Below are 17,372 nucleotides of genomic sequence, written 5' to 3' on the forward strand. Positions count from 1 at the left end.
GGGAAGTCATGGGGTGAGGGGAACAAGATACATTTTTAGATATGTTCATTACAAAGCAGACCACCAGACCAGCCAGGTCCTTGTTTTGGGGATAATACACTATCTAACAACACACAAGCCCAGCGTTTATAGCTGAGGGTCTCGGTCCTTGCTTTGCAACCAGCAGAGTGCTATCTAAAACCTCAACTACACAAGCAAAGCATTGTCTCTGCTTTTTAAGGCAAGGAGACTGGAGTGGGGATGCACAGGCACTTGCTTGCAAAGCAGTATCAAAGCATATTTTTTCTTCTTAAAATTCAGAGGCGACTGGGGTGTGTTACAATTTGTTAACCCAATCATGGGCTCCCACATGGAACCATTATGGAGGACACCCTAGGATGACAAATACTGGATGTGGGTCTTTTCCTGCCATCTTCAGCCACTCTAGCAGGGTCTAGGCACATCCGAGAATAAAGATCCTACAGAACCACCCACACTCTTAACTCCTGGTGCTTGAAACTTAATTTTAGCTCTACACAACTTAACATAGAAAAGTTTCAGAAATAAAAGATATAATATTCCTTTTATATCTCATCATATTACTGATTTTTCTGATTGCTCTAAGCTGCTTCTACTTGGTAAAGCACCTCATTCTGCAGCTGAATTCAGTAATTTCCATTGTATATTTCTAGCCAGTTTGGGCTCTCTAACTTCTATTGGTCAAATACCGGTACACTTAATTGAATTCTTTGTTTATCAATTTCAGCCAGGAGGAGAGGGAGTGTCACTCTTTTCCTCAGCCCACCCTCAACACTTTTCTCATCAACTCAGGCCTCCTGAAAACAAAACAAAGCATTTTTTTCCCTTCTACTCTTTCCACAAACCCAACATGAAACATCAGCCTGGAGAAAGTATTCAACACAAATGTTAAAACAAAAATCTATAAACCTGAAGCCACTCCATCTCCGAATCATGATACACAATGACATGAGAGTAAGTGTGTCAGGCACAAAGCATGCAGGAGCCTGACCACCTGATTTCTATTCTTCAAAGGAAGGAAGGTTTTCGTATTTTCTATTATCATTCTTGGTCATTGTTTCTGATTATGCCAAAAAATAATTTATGAAATAATTATGCACTGCAATAACTGATTTTTATTGTATCAATTTTAGAAGGCATTCAGAGGGGATAGGAAAACCCACCTCTGTAAAAAATGCAATATTTCTTCCCCTGTTAAGAACATGTATACAAAATGCAACAGAGAATTCAAATTCTTGTGGAGAGGAGCAAAAGCCACAGAATCAAAGCAAAGTCATTACAATGAGTCAATTTAAAATTCACTGGACAAACATGTTCAATGCATTCAAATAATTTTAAAGGCATGCTGTAAACCATTCACTTAATGATCTGCAGACTAGAGGAAGAATTTCCCTCTTTAACAGACAACAGATATCAATAGGGTGCCCCACCAAACAAGAAGCAGTGAACAATCAGGTTTTTAACAGTTCTGATAAAGCAGCATGTTCTAAAGATCAAAATCCAGAAATTTTAAACATTCATTCAAACCACAATGAAACAAGCACTTAAAGGAAAAAAAAAAAAAAAACTAAGCACATAGATCATGTAGACAGAACAATGAGAATTTCTTGTACTGCTGGAAGAAAGAACAGGCTATAGCCTTTTACTTGAAAAATAAAACTACTTTTAAAGATAACTGCTAAAACACATTTCATCATTCATGTTGCCTTAAAAAATCTGAGGTACTTGTATCTGATCAGAAAAGCAATTCTGAGTAATAGTATGTTAAAATTCAGTGCCAGTTTGCTTTAGAAGAAAAGAGAAAAGTTACTGTTTCTCATTCTGCACAAAGTTTAAAGAACCTCCCTGCCTCTATCTCCTCCCATTTCCTAAGCTCATGCTCCCTAACCCTTCTGAAACAAGTATGAGAAAGTCTTATTCCCAATATGCCAAATGACAACAGAATATCAATTTATTAGTGTAAATACATGCCAACACCTTGAAATGGAGGAGAAAGTTATCAGAAGTCTATATGGAATTTCTTTCTACCTTCCTGAAATCACACACACAAACGTTCACACAGACACAGACACAGAAACATACCCCCTGGATTACTGGGCACTTCCCAAGCTTAGTATCTACAACTTGTAGAAGATAACTTTGTAGTTAATTTAAAATACAAAACTGTCAGCTTTTGAAAGCCTTCATCATCTGCTAGACCATCCAAATATCAAAGAGACCCAATTAGCCTTCTCTGTAGAATGTAATTACCCTTGATGGCAAAACAGACCCTAAGAAGTACTGGATCAAAGATTCGTGTTTATCACTACCTATGATCGTTTTTAAGCACATTAACAGATTCAGAAATGTATGTCTCAACAACATTTATTCCTATTGAAATAGCATACGTCTTCAATTGTCTATACAGTGACTAGGTCCCATGATGGTGCTTAAGAGCTATTTTGTGTATAGCAATATATATTTTCAAGCGCAGAAAAGAAGGGTGTGTATTACTCAGTTGTAGAGCACCTGCTTAGCATGCACAATGTCCTGGCTTCAGTCCCCAGTACCTCCAAAAAAAATAAATAAAAATAAATGCATATTTAAAAATAAGAATAAAGTTATAAAAAATGCAGACTAAAAACCACTACAATCTAGGTGCTACAATTATACTAAAAAAACAAGTGTTTCTATCAAATATTAACTATATGTCAATCACAGAGACAACCACAAGTCACACCTGAAGCATCAAGTGTGATTCTCAGCAACCCTACTAAGTAGACACGGATGAGAAACCCGGCTCTGCGGATGAGGAGATGGAGCTCGGAGGAGCCGGGGACGATGACCCTCCTGCTCCCCGTGACACCGCGTCAGCCCAGGACAAGCGCTGACAGAGCTGCGCTGAGGGGACACCCAGCTGCATGGAACCTTGGGGCACTGGGGAGACCCAGAAAACACTATAATTTTTTTAGTGAAAAACCACCTCAAATATATTACACTGTGCCGCATCATTTAAACAGGGAAAGTGACTGAGACCTTTTTGATGCCTCCGTGTCCTTTCTGCCATCATCAGTTACTTGTCCTCACAGCATGACCAGTGATGATCTGGACCCCATATGAAGTGTACTCAGATGGCAGAGCTTTTAAAGCTGTTTTATGAAGTTTGTAGACTCTGTCTATGCCATCACGTCTCACCGGTGTGGACGTACCACCTGAAATCACTCCTTTCTGCTTTTTAAAATCCCTTCATCTACTCCAGAATTTTCAACAGCAAAGAAGCAGCTCAACCACAGACAGCGGACAGCTTTTCAACAAATGGACTCGAACAGCCCATCTGACTACCTGGAAGCCCTTGTCTTCTATTAAACCCACTTTCAGGTACTTCATCATTTTCTGATTGGCGGACTCGGCCTCTGACTGGCCTAGTCAGAGAGCTCCCAACCTCACATCCAGGGGTGGGAGAGGACCCTGCTGTTGGGGAAAATCAGTGAGGAAGCTGGACAAACTACAGCCACGTCTGCACGGGTAGAAGTGCCACAACGTGCTCAGAAATTATACCGTCATCACCCCTGGGCTTCCATGGACTGGTTTCACATTAACCAAACTCATGAGACACTGATGTAAGAAAACCAGAAACTTAACTTATTAATGTAACAGAAGACGTGGATCTATGAACCAGACTGAAATATCAGAGTTCAACCATGAGTACATTTTCTCCTCCATGGCCCAATCACGGGCAGGCAGTCACATGGCAAGCATGGACAGAAACGGAGCAGAAAGGGTTTCTAGATTAACTCAATGGACTAAATATCTATTATACAAACAGATCTACTGCCCAGAAGACAATTAACGCCAATCACGGTGCACTCTCCGTGGACAGTGGCCAAGACATGACTATGAGCACCTGTGTAACTCTCCTTTCCCTGTCCTTTCTAGGCTAACAGATGCACAGATGTACAAAGATTCAGGGATGCTGATAATGTTAAACACCAAAAGCCCATCTCTGGGAGCCTCAAAACCAGGCAGCCAGGGTTTAAATACCAGCTCTGCAACTTACTATTTCTGTGATTTTGCCAACTTAATTACCCTCTGTGTGCCTCAATTTCCACACTGTAAAACTGGGATAACAATCAAACCTTCCTTACTCGCTTGTTGAGAAGATTGAAGGATTCATTTCTGTAAAACTCTCAGAAAAGAATGTAGCATATTTTGGGTGTTCAACAAATGTCAACTTAATATCAAAGTGATATACAAGTCTCCCCTCTAATCATCTAATGTGTTTCCTGGCTAAACTAAGTCCCAAATAAAATCCTTATTTCTCCTTTTATAAACTCTTGGGGAGCACCCTTATTTTCCATCCAACCACCTGTTTAAACTGAGGGAGGGGATGCCTCCTAACCACTCCTCTGGGCCATGGAGAGTGCTTCTTCCTTCACACCACTGGCCCACAGCTAGCACTCATTACACTAACAGAGTGAGGTGTGAGTCTGGGGAGACAAGCAGGGCATGTGAAACCCTTCCTTTCACTCCAGTGTTGGTCACCTTTGGGAAGCACGCGGGATGCTCAGCTCCATGGCAGGAAAACCCTGTGCATGAAGGGGCAGGTCCTCTCAAGGGAAGGCTCGCTGTGGCCCAGAGCTACATGGGACAGGGTGAGTCTCTACTTCTGGTACACAGTATCATGACACGCATTTTCCCACAGCCTTGAAGTTCATGGAGAACTTGGCTTCATCAGTAACAAAGAAGACATTTATCGCCTGTCTACTCTTTTGTGTCATCTCTCAGTTGGCTGCTGGAGACAACATGTGTATAAGTATTGGATCTCCTTAAGCCCCAAAATATATGAAGTAACAAATAATTCTGTGGCTTAACGTTGGTTCAGGGCGACTGTGTAACAGTTCTGACTCTGCTGATGCTAAATTATGGGTATAGGAACTATGGAACCTCCTCAAATATCTTTCATCATAAAACCATCTCTTCTTATTTTCCTGTTTCTTAGTAATTGCCAAAGACTCTCAAATGATGGCTTCACACAAAACACCAGCTAAAGATTATGAGCACTCTTGACATACCCACTGTGGTAAACACTGCACATAATTTCTAATTCTCACAATTCTACAAATCATATACGAATGTCCCCATCTCACAGACGAGGGAAAAACTCAAAACGAACTGACTCAGGCTCAAGTGGCTCAGTGGCAGCGCGTGCAGGCAAACCAAAGTAAAAAAATTACACCCCTTCGTATATGTACCAAATCTCCAACCACCAATTAACACACAGCGGCGGGGTCAAAACTCAGGGAACTCAATACACTTTTCACTTTTAAGGTCCTCCAGATGCCGATTCTAGCTCTTTCATAAAATCCCGGCTCACTGGTTTCTAACACTAGAAGAAAAGCTCGATTTTGCCATTGTTTGCACAGCAAGTCTGAAATGTTCACAGCGAGATAAAAGAATAAATCTAAGATATAAGCAGAATAACTTTTCCAGTTAGACAGACATAATGGACATTGGGCTATTCTGAAGCATTAAGCAAATAAACCAAAATAAAATAACGTTGTTTAAGCCTTCTTTTACAAACAGGAAAGTTAAGACTGTAAGAAGGTGCAACAGTGCCACCTATGGCTAAAATGACCTTCCAGGTTACCGGGAAAGATGCAACACAAAAATTGCCTGTAGGATCAGTAACGAGAATCAGATAAATAAACGCTTATGTAGCACATGCTGCACTTTGATTCGGGGGAAGGGAGGGATATTCAGTATTTAATCTGATATTGCTAATACTCCTGAATATAAACATAAGACATAGGCTCATGGAAACTCATCTTAGAAGAGGAAAGAATCCAGTTCAGCCACTTCATTTTACAGGAGGGGAAACTGAGACATGGGATCTGTCCTGGCAATCAGCAGCAAAGCTCTCCTATGCCTCATGTCTTGCACTGTAACAAAAACCAACAGATCTGTACTAGGCCTATATTCATAAAATTCACGTTTGTATGTTTCCAACACTAGGTTATCTAAGTATCTTGCAAAATACTTCTCAAAGAGCCAGGATATCATACAAGGTTGTTGCCATACAAAAACATTTATTTACATAATAAAACAGCATGAGATTTATTCTCTCTATTAAAAAAATGACATGTCAAATCAAAGTTTTGATATTTTAAACCTGTTAAGAATGCAGGAAAAAAAATCAAAATTTTCTTTAATCACAAAAGAGAGGAGCTTATTCCCTGAAAATGATCAATTTGGATTTTACTAAACTTAATGGATCTGGTCAGAATCCCACGAATTTAAATGTCTGAGTGGATGGTTACACGGCAACATAAATTCTGATTTGTAACAATACATATTCTGTGTAAATAATCTTCAAGGTCATCTGATGAAGGCAATTTAACTAGTCCCTGTCTCACTAGAATGATACAGATTTCATTAAAACTTCATACTACACCAAAAAAAAAATGAATCCTTGTTACTTTAAACCATATTCAAATATATCATATATATACATATTGAATATGCATCAGAAAGAAGCAACACTCTTTAGTATTCAGAGTTGATCCTTCTAAAATATCTGTCATTATGACAGCACACTTTTATTAAGCACCTCTTGGGTTCTTTGTATACAAGGCGTCTAACTCTCACAGTCAGACAATTTAAACGATTTTACTCAAATTTCACAAATGAGGAAATGTAGTTAAGCCATGAAAACAACTTACATATTCATCAACAGGAAAGAAAAGAGTAAAGACTTTACTTTCAATATTCACTGACAATCTTTTATTCCATATTAAGACTACATAAAACCAATTCAGTCTTTCTGTAAGTATTTCTGTCAATAAGGGCCACTAGAGAAAAACAAGTAACATCATTAGCAGTGGTTGGACTTTCAGAGCCCACTTCTCTTTTGCACTATAATTATTTTTAATGTTTTGTTTTTAGTGCTTACAGAGCACTAAAATAAAAAAAATTAACTTTTTAAGTAATTACCTGAGAATTAAAAATTTGTGAAAATGAACAATTTTAATTTCTGCCCTCTGTCTCACCTTCTCAATGGTGTCTCTCCTTTGAAGGCCTCATCAGGCTGAGATCACTAAAATCGGCCATTTATGGAATCACAGGAGTTCGGGTAACCACTTAACGGGAGGCTGATTAGAGGAGTAATTAAGAATGCATCCTGTACAGCCTGGGTTCCAGCACCAAGCTAGCCACCGCCAGCTGCGTGTAATTTGGGACAAGCTGCCCAAGTCTCAATCGCTCAGCTGCAAAAATGGAGACACTGATACCTACCCTCAAACACCTGCTATGAAGTAAAACATGAGGAAAGCATTTTAGCCTTAGGTAGGTGTCCACTCACAGCGAGTTTGGTCATTATGATGATGAGGATGGCTGTTGATAAATTAATCTCGACCAAACAGGAGAAATCACCTTAAAGGAGAAACATTTTAAGTCAATGAGCATTTCTTTTTGGATGGATTGCAGAATATTCTATTGATTTTTTAAATAAACCAAATTTTGTCCATTAATTATAGATTTACAGGTTCATGGACAAGTCTCCAAAAAAAGAATTAGAGGCCTCAGACCTCTGTAAACTAAGAAGGTAAATTTGAAAAAAAGTCATGGAGGAGATTATACCTCATTTGGGAGAGTATGTGCTTAGCATGCAGGAGGCACTCAGTTCAGTCCCCATTAACTCCATTTAAAAACTTTGTTTTTTAAGAAATGGAGAATTAAAGCAAAAAGATGGAGGAATACAGAATTTTTTAGAGACTCATCTAAGATTTAAGATGGGGAAGAAACCACCCATTTCTCAGAAGAAATCTTGAGGACTATGTAAACTGGATCTGAGATGTCTAGTCTTTTAACATTATTCATGAATTCATATAACCAAGTCTTAAAATTACCTGATAATGCACAGTGGTGATACTGATCATAACAGCTGCCATCACGGATCAAGCTCCGGCTAGGAATGCTCTGTTCTGACATCTCTGCAACTGAGGCCTCACCAGGCTGAGAGCACTAAATTCGGTCATTCATGAGCATCGTGTTAAGTCCTCCATTTGTGCTTCTCACTCTCCCCTCACCAGCCCCTCTGAGGGGCGCACTGTTTTCATCTTCACCACCCACAGATAAGGCCACTGAGGCACAGAGACTAAACCCGTTCCAGGTCACACTGGCATTAAAGGACGTCTGTATTTCTGCTGTTCTGCTTTTGACAAAGGAATCTGAGATATTAATTCAAGGCAGTCTGTCAGGTCTTCACCCCAAAGAGCAGATACTATAAATTCCTGATGTAGGATGAGGCTGCTGCCGCAAACTGACTCAGCTTGAAATTAATATCCAAGATGAAGCAGCAGATACAGGTAAATATTCACGACTGTCAACTCCGCTCACGGGTCTGGGTCCTTCACTGCCTGAACGGGGGTGAAATCCCCACCCGTGTCTGGGAGGGAAGCGCGGCTATTCCCGGGCTCACCCAGGCTTCATGGGCTATTTACCCCCACAGACTGGCCTCAACGATTAAAAGCTCTCAAGGTTTTTACACCATGCAAAACTAAAAGACATTTCTGCAGATGGAGCACTTTCTGAGGCTTAAATTTTTTTGCCTACACTCAGCCAGGGGGAAAAAAGAAACATGACTCTACAAAGTCTCTGAGCCTCACCACTCACAGGAGTAGAACGGCCTCAGCAGAAGATGACTCTTCACATTGCAGGGTGAGAACAAAATAAAGCCGCCCTACAACAGGCAGTCCCAGAGACAGCGCTCAGCAGTCTTCTGCGCACTCACGGTTGTGCAGCCCTCACCACCATCTATTTCCAGAACACTTCATCACCCCAAAAGAATCCCCCTATCACTAGCAGTCACTCCCTAATCCCCCTCCAACCAGCCCCTTCCAGCCATCACCTGCTCTCTGCCTCTGCATGTGCCTTTTCTGGGCATTTCAGATCACTGAAATCAACAATATGTGGCCGTTTGTGTCTGCTTCCTTTCACTTAACATGCTGTTATCAAGACTTGTCCATTTTGAAGTAGTATCAGCATCTCTTTCTTTTTTTTTTGAAAATGTTAAAGATTATTAGAAGGTGGTAAGTACTATCAAAAACAGTAGAGAGGAGCATAAGTGATGTGGTTTCAAAGGGAAAAGGATGGGTTGAACAGTCAGGGTGGACTTCCCAAAACAGGTGGCATTTTTCATTTTCCTCTTTTTTTTTCTTTTTTATTCACTCTTACGTGTGAATAATGTTCCACTACATGGAGATACTACATTCTGTTCATTCATTCAGCAGCTATGTATGGACGAGGTCCAGAAGAATGAGTGTAAGAGGTGACTAGCATGGATGGCATTTAAGCAAAGGGTAAAATGTGCTTTCAGAAAAAAGCCAACAAAGAGAAGCACAAGGAAATTCAGTGCGTTTTTGAGCAAAGTGCTTGCTTGCTTCGGCAGGACTACCGTGCAGGGCTGGGGCGGATATTGGCAGGAGTCACGGTGAGGGAGTCACCTTAGAAGACCCCCCACTGCAAACAGCTCAGCCAATTCTCCTCCCTCATCCTTTATTGTTAGAGCAATGTTCTAGGTTACTCTTATTTCAAGTAATAGCATTTTAACTGCACATCTCCATCAGACCACATTATCTCCAAGCCACAGAAAATCATTCACTGACCGGAGCAGCTCCAAGACATAACGGTGATGGATCAGGGAATCCTGCAGCATTCCAGCCTGCAGGCACAAACCCCACATGTGCCCTGGTGATGTCCAGAAAATAAAATGCATGGAAATATCTCACTGCTGGTACACGACATCTGCCCTCAAATTGCCCTAAAATCATGCTGGAAAAGCACTACTCAACCCTCTCACTACAAAAAAAAAAAAAAAAAGCTAAGAAGGCAAATTTAGGCTGTTCCATTGAAAATCATCACTGCCAATAACCGAGCTGGAATGCTCCTGACTTCGAAAACCACTGCGCAGTTACTTTTCAGACGTGAAAATCATATATGTATACCACGTAGATGATATTGCAGTAGGAGTTTTCTTTTCAACATTCCAGTTGGAACATTAGCACAAGAAAGTTTTTGTTTCGGCTTTAAAAAAAATCAATTATCCTCCACTTTCTTAATTTTGAACTTATTATTATTTTATAAATGGAGCAATGCTGCGTATTATAAACCGTTCGATTTCTGCAAAGAAGACCTTTATGACCTCACTATTTCAGAGCAAACTTTAACGATTCTTTGAGAGGTGGGGCCTGGGGCGCTCACTAACAGCTCTTTAAATACTGACAAGGATGTGCTATTAGTTAATGCAAAGGCTCTAACTCCACATTAGCTCAGAAAGCAAAGAAACTACACCAAAGACTTCCTTAAATATTTTATATATTCCTATTCTTTTGAATATTAAAGTTCTTAAAAGATATGATTATTTTTGGAAAAGACAACAGCTGTATTAAATTTCCTCTCACCAAGAAAGCAATCTATATCAAGAATAAAAACCCCTATGGAAATCGAAACGACAGGACGTTTCTAGCTAAGTGAACATCCAGATCTGAACACAAACCTAAATCCTATCAGATCTCACTCGAACGAGCTCAACAAAGTCCTGGGAAACCCTGGAAATTAGCTCTTCAGGTCCAAATGTTGGCTGAGCTAAGATCATCACACTAGGCAGGGAAGGAGAGAAGAGGAAAGTCCACGTGGTGGCCTCCATCACTTTTTTTCCAGCCACATGGTGCCTCTAGGGCGGCCCCGCTAACAAGCACCCCATAAGGAAAGCCGGCAAGCACACTGCCCCTGCCGTCCCCAAGCAGCCCCGATGCCCATATCCCAGCCTGTGAATGGTCTTCTAATGATCCCCCAGTTGGTGGCACCCTCCCTCTCTTCCCCACTACACACAGACACAGAGCCATGGCAGCCTTCCCAAATCACAAATTTGATTACGTCAACCCCACTTCAAACCCTCCAGAGGCTCCCTGGTAGAGTTCTACCCCACCACTGACCCTGCTCGCCCTCCCTCACCTCAGTACACAGGTCCCCAGTGACCTCAGGGGCCCCCTGACCTGCTCTTACTTCCCACTTGCCTCCAGGCTCATTTTGACTCTTTCCCAAGGAAGCCTTCCCTCCCTCCAACCTCCACAATTTGTTCCTCTGTTCCTAGAACATTCTAGGCTAAGTCAACTTCTGACAATGCTAAGCTCTCAAGAAGCAAATACATTTTGCTTACTAATGTGGCTACACCCTCTCTCCCCACGACACACAGAAGCGCGCGTGTTATGAATAAATGAATGACGGGGTGGTTCTCAAAGTGACAGACATACCTGCTCTCGCCCGTTCCGACCCTTCTCTCTGTAGAATATCAGAAACAAAACCAGAAGTACCTTTCCTGAGGATCACTTTCTGTTGACACCCTTCACTGCCTACTGTGTCAGTTCTAGGAAAACTCAAATTCTTCCAAAGCCCTACACCCCGGACTCTCTCCAGTGTCCTCCCCAGCAGGGGCTCCCTCCACCCTGGACCACACAGGGCACTCTCCCCGGGTCCCCACGCCAAAAGCCTCCAGGCCTCTGCCCGGGCTGCACCTGCGACCTGAGCCACATTCTTGACTCCTTCTCCTGGCTGACTCTTACTCTGTCCTCACAACTGAATGTACAGCCCATTTCTTCTAGGAAGTCCTCTCTGATAATGTCCTTTAGGTCTTGTCTGGGCTCTACCTATAGCAGCAGTACATGGTGACCAACTGGGTGCCCGCTCCTTTGAGACCACACACTCTTGGGGGCCACGTGGGAAGGAGAGAGAGATTACAAGAGGGGTGGGGGAAGCAAAAAGCAAAAATAACAGCCCAAGTCCCAAATTCAAGGATACTTTCTCAGAAAAAAGTATAAACTATTTCACACGTGTGCAATTTGGCTACTATTTTTGTGGCTTGCGGACAGCAAGAACATGGTGTTCTAGTCCAAAACCCAGGTTACATGCAAAGAAATGTATATATTCATATCCAAAGGAAACCAGAGCTGCTCAACAACTGTTTGCAGTTAGAATTGAAAGGAAATTTGATAAAGGCAATCTCTCTCTCTTCTTTCTTTTCTGGCATCATATAATTTGAGAAGTATTTGCGTGACTAAGAGATGGCTACAGCCTGTGATTCTGCACTGGAGTGTTTGGGGCTGAGGAAGCCCAGATTACATTCACTCTGTAAATGCAATCACACCAACACACTGATAGGTGCTGTGAGTTATGGAGCTGATGTTCCAAAGCAGGCAACATTATTCTGTAAGAGAACTCTAAATAGAAAGTAAGAAATGCAATGTCCTGTACTCAATTTCATTTGCTATATGGGCCATTAACTGATAGTATATCTTGACTAATGAAACCCAAAAATAAATTGTCAACATCGATTTTCTTCATCTGACCATTTTATGCTAACTTTGGATATTAAACCCTCACTCCATACAGAAAGCTCACGCCTATGCTGCAGCACAGTTACATCCGTGGAAGAAAGCCGACCAAGGGAGAATTGGAGAGTTTCCCTTCAGAAGCTGCGAAGTGTGGTTTTGCACCTGTACATCATTTGCAACCACGTCACCGACAAAGGAGTTAGACCTTACCTCTGTGGGGCGAAAAGCACTGTGTGCTTCAGAACCATCAAAGAACACTGAGCTTTGTGAAACAATCCTGAGGCACATAAATCATACTTTTTCTGAAAGGCTCCAAAACTGACCCAATTCACCATTCCAGGTATAACAGGGAAGTACTGGAAATAGTAGAGAGAACATGCTCTTGAATTCTGACACGGCCCTGCTTGAATCCTGCTACAGCATTTACTGGCCGCTAAATGGATCAATTCCTTAACCCCTCTGAGAAGGCTTCCCAATCTGCAAAAGGGGGCTGCCACCGCCCACATGGGAGGCATGGATGTGAATGCAAAACGCAAGTAGGGAGGCCGACTGGTACCTGACACGGGGCCTGGCTAGTTTCCCTCCGCTGCCCTTCTCCCTCTTTAACCTTGCACTGTTCCCCCGGTAAGGATCAAGCCCCCGGAGCAGACTGCCTGTATCTTCCGTTTATCCCTGGATACATGCCTTACCCTTAGGAGGCCAGAAAAACAACTGCCTCCTCCCAAGTCACTAACAATGTTCTTAAGAGTCTGGGTATTTTTAACTCTATTTTTCAGGGAGAGTATTCCAAAACTTTCCAAGCACCAAGCATTATCCAGGTTGCCTCCCCTCCAGCTGCCCATCCCTTCTCACCTCAGATACTCTGAATGATTGACTTCTGTTCATGGGAAAGCGAGTCCGGTAGGGTGTGGTCTCCCTAGGCCTCCCTCCCTCACAGGTGAGTGTGATTACCTTCTCCCCACTCCAACTCCAGCTTCTGAGGAGTCTCCTCTTCCGGATCCTGCAGCCTCTGCAACTTCCCAAGACACACATGTGGCCAAGACCCTCCCTTCAGATTTCTTCCAGGCTGGCCATGCCCACCCCTTGGCCCCTTAAAGATAAACGGCATTAGAGTGAAAATCCCAAACGCTGCTGACAGACACACCAAAGCTGCATGGTCTGGGCTTTCCTCCAACCCAGGCAAAGCCCTGACCCCCCTCAGCCTCAGTCTGCAGCCCTCGAGATGATCTAATTCACATGCAAGGCTGTGAACACTAGCTAAGAATGACGACTCCCAACGTGTATCTCTAGTCCGGCTCCTTCACCTGAGCCCGTCTCATAGACACGAGTGCCTCATTGAAGTCCTAACTTGGATGACAAATGGCATCTTAAAAATGCCTCATGTCCACCATTTACTCTGGAATTCGATTCCTGGCAGGTACCTCCCAGACTCCCCATTTTAGTAACAGCCCCAGCACCCACCTATGTGTCTAACGTCACATTCAATTTCCAATGTTCCCTCCCCCCGGCTCTGCCCTGGAATCAGTCCTGTTATTTCCGTCACTAAGCCCATCTCAAGTGTGGTTCTGCAGGGACCATGGCCGTAACCCCACAAGCTCACAGCATGGTGCAGTGACTAACAGTGCTCCGTAGGGTGCTCCCTGGAAGGGGAGGCATCTACTGCCATGGGTCACCTCAGAAGGCAATGGATTCTCACAAAGCAGGACCAGGAGAAGGGACTCAAGTTTCTCCCGTGGTCTTAGCTTTAAAGGGCCCGAGGTCTGAGGGAGCTCCTAATTAGCAGAAACACTTGCCAGTGAGCAGATGAGGATGTGGGAACCCAGGGAAGGCTGTTCTCACTCCAACTCCTGGGCTCTCGGGAGCCACAGGAAAAGCCTGTGTCCAGGGCACAGCCCAGCCATCACAGATCCCAGCCTGCTTTTGCCAACCCGGACAGCCTAGACTCCATCTACTTGCGACACTTACTTCTGTTCTGTTCCCCACCCAGAATGTGATGGACTCATTCAGATATTCTGGCCTGCCTCAAGCGAGACAAATTCAGTGAAAAATGAAGTGTCCACATTTGGACCAGAGCATGAAAGGAGAAACAAGGCCTCATAGTCAGCATGGTGGTGGTGGCCAAACCCTTCCACCGGATGAGATGAACCATGGTTAGGGTGAGAATCCAAGGTCCTAGGTCGGCCAAATCATCTTCCTTCACGGTTGACTGGGGTGTTGGAGACTGACTACCACAAACTAACGACACGGCCGTCAGTGGAGGGCGTCAGCTGCAACAAAAACGGATTCAGCTATTTAATGCCATAATGGGTTAAAAGTAAAGGCCGGGACAGGGAGGTCTGTACGGCTGCTGAGGCAAACCACAAACCCGGCTCTGAAAGCCCACTGGCTGGAGAATAGAGGAAGCTACGGTCCTTTTAGCAGTCCCTGTGCCCAACAGATCCAGGTGAGCCAGATACTTAGGAGAAGGCCATGTTGTCCTCATACTCAGAAAAACCACCCTCGTAAAGGGAACAAAATAGTGGCATGGATTTTAGACCCACTTCTGCCCCTTTATGGAGGCAAAGTAAAGTAAATGGCACGGGTAAGTTGAATGCAAAAAAAAAAAAAATACTAACTGCTTCCTCCAACAGCTTCCCCTGCAGCTGCTCACCCCCGAGCCAGCCACTTTCTCACCAGTGACCGCTGGCCAGGAAGCGCCATCACGCACGTCACACAGCGACAGCCAGGAACCGCGTGCCGAGCACGTTTGTGCAAAAGCAGGAATCGAGCAAGATGCTGCAGTCTTTGACTTTCCAAGTTTAAATACTTGAAATAAATGAAATAAATACTTAAATACATGAAAAGTATCCCTCAGCAGCCGCCTAAATCAATTCGCGTCTCACTTCTTCAAAACAATCAAACAAATTTAATAAGGGCGCATTTGTCACCAAATATAAGAAGGACGAAACATGTCCCTCAAAGCAGGGATTTTAACAGCTATCAAACACCAGTGGGTGATGTGCTAACAAAGCAAATATTCCACAAATTTAGAAAATAAAAAGACTACTAGGATAACACATGGATAAAGGCAGCTGTTAAGTTTTTGCTTTTTAAAGCGATGGTGACATTACGGAGTGCAATCTGGCTATTCCCAATGCAGGGTGTGCACAGCCCACATTTTCAGAAGCAACAAAATGCTCACTGGGCAGTACAAGAGAAAAGAGGAATGAAGAAAAATGAAAAGAGGAACAAGAGAAAATTAGAAAAACACAAGAACAAAAATGTGTTTGACAGCATGTACAAGAATTTACGTGAGTGTGTGAGGCCAGGGACGCGGGGACGGTGAGACCCACCCTCACTTCCTGCTCCAGGGAAGGCAGGGGCCTGTGGGGAGCGGCGCTGCTGGGGGACCCCAACGTGTTCAGCGCCCCAAAACAAAACTCCACCTACATGCGTCTAGGCAGCTTTTGAGCTACAAATTGTGGTCGCATTTCAGGCTCACTTCCACCAAGTGCAGAAGGAGAGAATTAGGCTCTGGTCCTAAACGAAAGCATTGTTTAAAAAATTAATGACTGTGGAATAGCAAAAGCAACAATGGAGTAAAAGTGACTGGAAGAGAACGTGCTTGACTCGAGCTCACTGGCCGCGTTAACTCACTGACGTTAAGATGCTGGCTAAGCCCTTATGGTACCAGAACAGAAAAAACCCACTAGGAGGAAGGTTTAATGCGCTGCTGTATTTTGATGCCGGGAGCCATGCCTGGTACACGAGGTTCTGGGTAAACAATGCGGACAGTTTCAACCACTATGGGCTAAGCACACATCCAGCTACTCCACCAAATCCCAAGGGTAGACTTCAAAAGGCAAAAAAAAGCTGGCATTCTCTGGTGGGTCTGTAGACTCAGAGCCAAGCAGTTACTGAACAAAAATGTCAACAGTGCCTCCTATGACAAAAGAACAGGCACTGGCCAGGGGCCTGGGGCAAGGCTCCGGGCTTCCACTGCTCACCCACCAGTCTGTCCAGGGGGAAAAGGTGGTCCCTGCTTATATTGCACCGATGTACCTACCTTGACTTATGCCTGGGGGCTCAGCACGTGGTGACATGTGAGGTGAACCGAGCCAGCCTTGGTTTAGCACGGTGCTGGCAGCTATGCCCTCAGAAGTGCCCAGGCTCCTAAACCTGACACCACATCTCCAAGGAGCAGAAGGGGACTGCGGACATGTAGATCACAGGGCCCTGTTAGGACAAGTACAGATCATGGCCACGACATGACTTGCCCCTTCCGTAAGCCATAGAGGTATGTCTGGGAGGAACAGAAAATTCGTCCAGATCCCGGTAGGCACCTCACACAGGTGGGACTCAGGTCCCCTGTTCCTATCACTCACAGGGCTGGTCTCTACATTCATTTTATCAATTCTCTGGCATCTTCTCCTCCAACTTACCAACAACCAGAAAGTAGGATCTGATCTTAAGTAAGTTCAAGAAACACAGAGCACCGCCTTCACAGCCGACCCGGCAGCACGTGCCAGGTCCTACGACTGTCACCTGTGGGACCGCCATCAGCGCTCTTCGGACTCAAGGCCCGAGGCCGTAGGCCGGGGGGACAGAACTTCCCTCACTCTCCCCAGCAAAGGGGGACCACTTCTCGGCAAAGGCATCTCACACTCTTCTGCCCGAGGGACAGCACGATGGACACACGGGGAAACAGAGCAGAACGGGGGGGGTAGGCAGCCCAGAAGGCTCGTCTGCACTTCCGTGGCAAAGCGGGGCCGTTGACTTAATCACAGGGACAAAGTGAGGAGGAACCTTTCCCTGCTCTGTCCCATACTCCATGACAAAACTTTCCCTGCGAAAGGAGTTCATTCAGAAGTCCCTGGCGGTGTTTCTGATGTCCTAACTTGGCATGGTGGCTGTCGGGCAGGAAGAGAGGGCCTGAGCCGTGCAGGTGCTGGACCTGGGAGGCAGGAGACACCGGCTCCACCCCCAGCTCAACCAGCTCCTCGTTCTGCG

This window comes from Vicugna pacos, unplaced genomic scaffold (assembly GCF_048564905.1).
Source record: "Vicugna pacos unplaced genomic scaffold, VicPac4 scaffold_20, whole genome shotgun sequence".
Taxonomy (NCBI): Eukaryota; Metazoa; Chordata; class Mammalia; order Artiodactyla; family Camelidae; genus Vicugna; species Vicugna pacos.